The following is an 8,439-nucleotide window of genomic DNA, read 5'->3' as shown; positions in this document are numbered from 1 at the left end:
GTCTGAGGGTTTTGTTGAGGAAAGAACTAGTGTCTGGCTGCTCTGCTGTTCTGATCTTATAGCTCCAACCACTTAATATCTGACTCCAGATTTTATTATTAAGACCAATTAGAACTCACGCTACAATCATCTTCATGTGATGGAATATACAGGTGTCTGTTCTCCTCATACAGTCCTATAGATCCAGTGCAATACCAACAGAACTCTAACAGACTTTTCATAAACTAATGGGCTTAATCTGAAACTCACAGTGAATATGAAAAACCCCAGCTTGAAACAACCTTATAAAGGAACAAACTTGGAGGATGAACACATGATTTCCAGACTCCTTATAAACATAGAGAAATGTAGACAGTGTGCCTGATTGGAAATGACAATAAGACAGAAAAGAATATGAAGGGGACAGAAGAGTCACACATGTGTAGGGGACACCTTTAGCAAAGACACAAAGACACTTCAGTGAACAAAACATATGCTCTTCACGAGGTTTTCTGGGACTCTTGGTGGTGGTAGGGAGGTACAGCCCAGCACAGTGACCAGCAGCCTGAGGATAACCCTGTCGCTTTGATGACCTTGACCCTGGTAAAGATGAATCTAGGATGCAGTAAAGAATTTCAGAAACAGCCAGGATGAAGCAAAGGTTGTGAGCTTATTAATCCTGTGGATAGAAGCTCACACAGAATAAGGATGGCTCCTGCATGATGGCCTGAGAGTGGACTGGAGAGAGACTTGAGATTAGGTGTCATTGCAAAGGGTATGTGAGGTGGGCAGGGAGGGAGGTACAGTGGGAGAGGGAGAAATGGGAGGATTTTTATGGCTCTAAAGTTACATTGCTGAAAGAATGTAATTCAAAAAATTTCAAGATTAAATTACATTAAAGCCTATATTCAGGTTTTTAAATTAACTATAAGAATATTTTTACTCTTTAAATGGGTTCTATTTTTCCATTAGGAAAAAATATTCAATAGGTAATTAAAAAGTAAAAAATGAAACTAAAAAGCAATGCTTTTAAATGTGCTTATTCCTTTTAAAGTTTCTTTCAGTAAATTAAATTGTAAGGTGATTATGTGACTTAGGCGAGAGAATAGAGTGCTATCATCATCCATCTCAAGGCTACAAGTATTCTGCCCCTAAGAAAGCATAACTGCGTTTTTTATTTTCTGCTTTTGAATGCTTTTCCACAGAGAAGTCTGTGCACCACGTGAGTACCTAAAGCCCACAGAGGGTACCAGACTTTATGAGATCTCTCGGAACTGGAGTTACAGACAGTTGTGAACCATCGGGTAGGTGTTGGGTATCAACCCTGAATCCTCTGGAAGACATCCAGTGATATAAAAGAATGAACCCTATCTTCAGACTCTAGTTTATTTGTTGTTATTTTTAAACATTATTTGGGATGTCTTTATGAATAATTGCATCATATCTGCAGGTAATTTTGGCTCTATCAGTTGAGTTGAGGTTTCTTGAATGTCAAAAAAAAATGTAAAAATGATTACAGGGTGAGGGGCTGTGTGTTCCCTCTCATATCCCCTTCAATGCCCTGTCTTTCTGTCTTATTTTGGGACAAACAGACCTCCCCATGCACAAATATGAATATAGACAAACGTATATCGCAGGATACAAAAGTCAATCTAGAGTGAACAAATGATCTACACAGGACTAGGGAGACATCTCAGAAGTTAAGAGTGCCTTTTGCTATTGCAGAGGACCTGACTTCAGTTTCCAGCACCCAGTTCCAGTCTCTGAGCAACAGTGACAAGAACCCCAATCTTCACCCTTCTTTAGTGAAGAAGGGTTAATATTTTAAATTAAAATGAGTTTTGTGTCCCAAAGATTAAAACAATTGTTTAGTCTGCACCTTAGCTCCAAAGCAAACCAGAATTCAAGCTGCAGAAGCAGTTTAGCATTTGTGCTCCAGGGCAGGTGGGATTTCTGAGTGAGGTGAGCTGGATTCAGCTATCTGGAGCACATCCTGGCACTTATCTCAGCTGGGTCTCCCTGACTCTCTAGAGGCAGTATGACACCCTGCAGAGTGGAGCAGCAGGTTCTGTTATCAGGCACTCCTCTCCTTGGGGCAGGAAAGGCCAGACCAAGGACCTCTCCCCAGTTGCCTCTGGAAGACCTCTGTGGGGCATCTGCAGCCTCAACATCATCCAGGTCCAGATTTTATTTTCTTTCTGTGAAAAAAGCATAAACATATCATCGACCCCAAATATATATAGGTCGGGTTTTTTCATAATGCATTGTAAGGGCTTTTTCCACCTTGCCCTAGCAAAGGTCAGCTTGGTTTTATCATGTCAGATCCGTTTGCATCAGGATCTGCTTACAACTTTTATGATTTGCTTTGAAGGACCCTTGTTATGCTCCACAATTTTTTTTATTAGCCCTATATGCAGTTCTTCCATTGGAAGAGCCATTTGTAAAATTTAGCATAAAAGGCACGCCCGCAAGGGACCCAAGGAGCTAGTGGCAGCGGGGGAGGCCATGTGGACCAAGGCGCTGAGGGCAGCAGGCCTTGGCGCCCCAGGCCCCCCCCCCCTGCCGCCGCCATGGGCATCAGCAATATGCGCCCAGGAACCCGCCTGCGGGGAGGATCAAGGCAGAGGGTTCAAAGGCTGGGGAAGTTCTTGGAAGGCGGCCACTTGGGAGATCTGTTCCTTCTCGAGAGTCTAATCCAGCACTGCCCTTGGGAAGGAGCTCCCCAAGGAACCCCCACAACCTCATGCTGGAGGCAAGAGTGGACATGCTCGGCTCCAGTATGATCATCAATGGCCCGGCTGCAGACCTCGGTGCTAAAGAGGCCAGCAGGCCCTCGAAGAAGCAGCCTGGCAGCGTCCAGAACCCCGGGCCATCCACCGGAGACCGAGCCCCTCAGCATAAAGGACAAGATATCCAAGTGGGAAGGCAAGAAGGAGCCACCTACTCCTGAGCCTGCCAGGCCAACGGAGGGCCAAGAGAACTACTTGCCACCCTGCGGGGTAGAGCGGAGAGGCAGCGAGGTCACCAGAACAAAGAATGGGTTGAGGCTTGAAACAGAGAGCTTGGAAAATGACAGCAGAAGGACAGCAAAGACCACGTGTCAGGACACAGACCGGTGGCCAGGCCTGAGGCAGAGTGATGGGCAGCCGGAGCCCAGCCAGCGCCGAGGTGTCGAGCTGAAGCCCAGTGACTTGCGTTTTCAGAGTGACCACCTCTCCGCGCTCAAACAGGTCAGGAGACTGGAGAAGGCCTTGAAGGATGGCTCTGCTGGTTTGAACCCCCAGTTGCTGGGGACTTGTTATTCCCCACACTGTCTGCCTGACAAAGCAGAAGAGGACCAGCACATTCCCGAGAGTCCTGGAAGTGGGGGTGCTTTTGCAGCTGGCCGCAAGGCCCACCCCTTGGAGGACAAGGAGCCAGGCCCTGAGGCTTCAGAGAAGTGTAAAGGCCAGGAGAGTGTATACCCGGGCTCCAGGCAGTGTCCCCGAAGCCTTTCATCAACCCCCTTCCCAAGCCCCGCAGAACGTTCAAACATGCAGGAGAAGGGGACAAGGACAGCAGTCCTGGGAGCTCAGGCATTGGCTTCAGGAAAGAGAAGAGAAACCTGCCTCCCCTGCCCACTTTACCTCCCCCTCCCCCACCGCTACCCTCCTCCCCGCCTCCTACTTCTGTGAATAGAAGACTGTGGACTGGGAAGCAGAGACCCAGTGCTGACCACAGGAAGTCCTATGAGTTTGAAGACCTACTGCAGTCCTCCTCTGAGAGCAGCAGGGTGGACTGGTACGCACAGACCAAGCTGGGACTCACATGCACTTTATCGGAGAACGTCTACGAAGACATTCTAGATCCACCTATGAAGGAAAATCCGTATGAGGACATCGAGCTACATGGCCGCTGCCTGGGCAAGAAGTGTGTCTTGACTTTCCCTGGATCTCCCACCTCTTCCATCCCGGACACTTTCACCAAGCAATCCTTGTCCAAGTCTGCATTTTTCAGGCAAAATTCAGAGAGAAGAAACTTCAAACTGCTGGACACCCAGAAGCTGAGTCGGGAGGGAGCTGGGTCCCCAGTGAGAGCCAGCCCCCCCCTAAACAGCTAGCAACCCGGATGACACTTTCTTTAACCTCGGAGACCTACAGAATGGCAGGAAGAAGAAAAAGATCCCCAGGCTGGTATTGCGGATCAATGCCTTTTATGAGGCCCGGAGAGGAAAGAAACGGGTGAAGAGGCTATCCCAGTCCACGGAGAGCAACTCAGGAAAAGTGACAGACAAGAACAGCGAGTCTGACAGCGACACCGAGGAGAAGCTGAAAGCCCACAGCCAGCGCCTGGTCAATGTGAAGTCCCGCCTGAAGCAGGCCCCTCGCTACTCCACGCTTGACCGGGATCTCAGCGAGTACCAGTAGAGGCAACTCTTCGAGTACTTTGTGGTCGTGTCTTTGCACAAGAAGCAGGCAGGGGCTGCCTATGTGCCAGAACTCACCCAGCAGTTTCCTCTGAAGTTAGAAAAGTCATTCAAGTTCATAAGGGAGGCTGAGGACCAGCTGAAGGCAATGCCCCAGTTCTGCTTTCCTGACGCCAAGGACTGGGCTTCCATCCAGGAGTTTACCAGTGAAACATTCTCATTTGTCTTAACTGGAGAAGACGGGAGCAGAAGGTTCGGTTATTGCCAAAGATTGCTGCCTGGAGGCAAAGGGAAGAGGCTTCCTGAAGTTTATTGCATTGTGAGCCATCTGGGATGTTTCAGCCTCTTTTCAAAGTTCTTGGATGAGGTGGAAAAGAGAAGAGGCATTTCCCCTGCTCTGGTGCAGCCCCTCATGAGGAGCATCATGGAAGCCCCTTTCCCAGTCCTGGGCAAAATCATCGTTGTCAAGAACTTCCTGCCAAGCTCGGGGACTGTTGTGATTGAGCTGTGTTGGCCCCTGGACTCCCGGCTGGAGCACGTGGATTTTGAGTCTCTGTTCTCCTCCCTCAGCGTCTGGCACCTCATCAGTGATTTTGCCTCCCTGCTCCTGGAAAGGAGGGTCATCTTCATTGCGGACAAACTCAGCACGCTGTCCAAGTGCTGCCATGCCGTGGTGGCGCTCATCTACCCCTTCAGCTGGCAGCACACCTACATCCCAGTGCTGCCACCCGCCACGATTGACATAGTGTGCTCACCCACGCCCTTCCTCATCGGGCTGCTCTCCAGCTCACTGCCGCTGCTCAGGGAGCTGCCACTGGAAGAGGTCCTTGTGGTCCATCTCATCAATGATCGGTTCCTCAGACAGATGGAGGACGAGGATTCCATTCTGCCCCGGAAGCTTCAGGTAGCCCTGGAACACATTCTGGAGCAGAGGAATGACCTGGCCTGTGACTAGGATGGAGGCCCACTGGACTGCGTGCATGGCCCTGAGTTCAGCCCCTTGAATGCGGTGGCGTCTGAAGCCTTTGTCCGATTCTTCGTGGAGATTGTGGGCCACTATTCCTCGTTCCTGACCTCGGACGAGGAGAGGAGCCTGCAGCGAGAGGCCTTCAGAAAAGCTGTCTCCTCCAAGAGCCTGCGCCGCTTCCTGCAGGTCTTCATGGAGACCCAGACTTTCCGTGGCTTCATCCAGGAGCGGGAACTACGCAGGCAGGATGCCAAAGGTCTGTTTGAGGTCCGAGCCCAGGAATACCTCGAAACCTTGCCCAGCGGAGAACACAGCGGAGTCAATAAGTTCCTAAAGGGTCTGGGCAATAAAATGAAGTTTCTCCACAAGTAATAACCCTCATCTTGGTTCAAGGGAAGACCTCCTCCACTGGGACCACACATTTCCAACAGAGGTCTGAGAGGCTGTGGGCTGAAGGCAGTCCCTAGCCCCAGCTCCTCCTAGAACGGGGCCTGCGAGCTGGGCACGTGGCAGGTGCTCAGGACAGCCCTGGAAGGGACCTGCCAACATGCAGCTGTTGTTACTGTGGTCGGTTCTGGGATCTTTATATCTAGGTATTAAAAGAGATTAAAAGAGAAGAAGAAGAAAGGCGTTTGGGTCTTCATTCTGTCTTGCCAGGGCTAAGAAAACTCCCTCCTGCCCTACCTCATCTCTTCTGGGTCAGCTGTTGACAGCTGTGGAGCCAGGAGGAGGGAGGAGATAGGTAGAGTGGCTGCCACCACCCATCCAGGTTCTTGTGGACTGCTCTATGACGCCACCTGGTGGCAGAGACCGTGAGCTTCGCTGTTCTTGACTGGGGTTTTTTGCCCCTTAGAAGGAAGTCCCGTAGACCTGTTCTTGCCCTAATACCACACATAAAAAGAGGAAAACTTGTTAATTGTTAATAAAATATTCTTAGGGTCCTGAAATGGATATCTCCTGTGGCCTAACCGTGACACTTAGACCTCTGCTGTGAACCTATTCCTCATAGCTGACAGACCTTTCAGGCTTCTGTAGTTGGTTCTCTTATTGAGAGGGAAGAGCTGGACAAGGTCACAGTCAGATGACTTGTGTGGGACAGTGGGAGTCTGTGAGTCCTGTGTGTACACAGGAAGGGTCTCAGGCTGGCCTCGGACTACCACCCCAATACTGTGGACACCCAATGGATTGTATGAGAAAGTAACTTCTAGCCCACATGGCCTGGAGTGGGGCGGGAGTAGTGGGAGGGGGTGTGGCTGAGGCGTTGGGGGAAGCCTGAGTGAGAATGTGAGCATGGGGGCTCACACAAGTGCCTCGGTTTAGTTAACTTTCATGATAGCAATGCTCTGTGTATTTTTATACTGCCCCTAAGTGATCACTTTTAGGATTTTGGAATATACAGTCTTTTCTAACTTATTTTCTATTATACTGTTTTACTTAAGAACTCCAAGTGAATGAATAAACAAATATCTTTATCAACATTCCTAGTGAGTGTATAATATTCTATAATATTATGAATGTTTTTGTATTTGATATAAGCATAAAAACAAAAATAAATTTGGGGAAATGTGCTAAAAATTAGCATAAAATCCTTTAAGGGATTTTTTGCTATAACATTAGCAAAATACAGTTGTGTGAATTGTAGCAATGATCTGGGAAAAGATTATTGTTTTTGCCTTTGAATTGAGCAAAGACAATTGTCCAGGAATCAGGCTTAAAATTATCAATGAATCTATTGTTTAGTATAAGAAACACTGATCATAGTCAATATTCTGTCAAACAATTTTTCAGCTTTTATCCTGTCCTTTTGTATCAGACAGGCTACTGTTTTAAATTAAGAGTTTAATATCTTAACTGGCAAAACTGGGAAGGTTTAGCCACAAACAGCATTTTTTTATAAAACTGTTGTAGAATAAGTTTGTACTTAATATACACACTTGCCATAGCTGAATTATAATTAATATACTGTATTTGTTGATTATTGCATACTTTACCTTTTGATTTATATTTTACCTGCTTGAGTATCTGTTAGGCAGCTTGCTTAAGCTTTCTATTGAAAACTGTTTTTTTTGTAAGAATTTTATCTATTGGCTCAAGGTCCCTCATAAGACTATTATAACTAGAGCTTTAACCATTGGACATCCAACCAAAAGTTTGCAAGCTATCCTCCTCTTAAGTTTTAAGTCTGCCTTACAGATAGGAAAATGGAAAAAGGAAGCATTTTAACTAATAATGCTGGCCTCATTAGACACCAACATGTAGAAGAATGAAAATAGATCCATATTCATCTCCATGTACAAAACTTAAGTTTAAATGAGCCAAAGGCCTCAGCATATAAAAATTATGTTGAACCTCACAGAGAAAAAAATTTTTGAAGTACACTTTGCCACATCTCAAACACAGCCTCAGTGGCACAAACATTGTGAGAAACCATAAACTAGATCTCTTGAATTGAGAAACTTTTGTATAACAAGGCTATAGAGTGGGAAAAGATCTTTACTTACCATAAATCCCTTTCAAAAATATATGAAGAACTCAGGAAATTAGTTATTAAAAATTAATCCAATAAGAATATTTGTTACAGACCTAATCTGAAAACTCTCAGACGAACTTAAAAATGAGAGACACCTAAAAAATGTTTAAGCAGAACATTCTTTAGCCCTCAGAGAAATGCAAACCAAAACTCTGAGATTTTATTTTATCCTTGCAAAAATGACCAAGATTAAAAATTACTGCTAACAATTTATGCTTAAGAAAATGTGGGTAGGGAAAAAACTCCATTGCTGGAAGTGCAAACTGACAGTCACCTTTGGATCACACATAGTATTGAAAAACCTGGATAAACCAGACTCCCTCATCAGGAAGAGAAGGATCAAAAATCCAGGACTAGCCTGTTCAGCGACCCTGTACCAGGAACTGTCTGAAGACAAAGCCAGACCTTTACCTCGAAAAACGTGTTTTCCAGCTGCAATTATCACAGTACTGTTTTAGGAACTAGCGGATTATGACCCTGGGAGTGGTCCCAAGGCAGGCAGCTGTCCTCCTGCGACCACCACTGTATTTTTGGAATTTATGACCCTCCTGGACCACT

The 8,439-nt window shown here is 46.6% G+C and overlaps 1 pseudogene; it reads left to right on the top strand.

Annotated features, from left to right (window-relative positions):
- The first annotated feature begins 2,199 nt into the window (after positions 1–2,199).
- Positions 2,200–6,834, top strand: LOC121436994 (annotated as a pseudogene).
- Positions 6,835–8,439: the final 1,605 nt, after the last annotated feature.

This window comes from Microtus oregoni, unplaced genomic scaffold (genome assembly GCF_018167655.1).
Source record: "Microtus oregoni isolate MIOR12 unplaced genomic scaffold, Mior012 000050F_016, whole genome shotgun sequence".
In the NCBI taxonomy this organism is placed as follows: Eukaryota; Metazoa; Chordata; class Mammalia; order Rodentia; family Cricetidae; genus Microtus; species Microtus oregoni.
The sequence above is the reverse complement of the archived record's forward strand: the minus strand, read 5'-3'. Positions and strand labels throughout refer to the sequence as shown.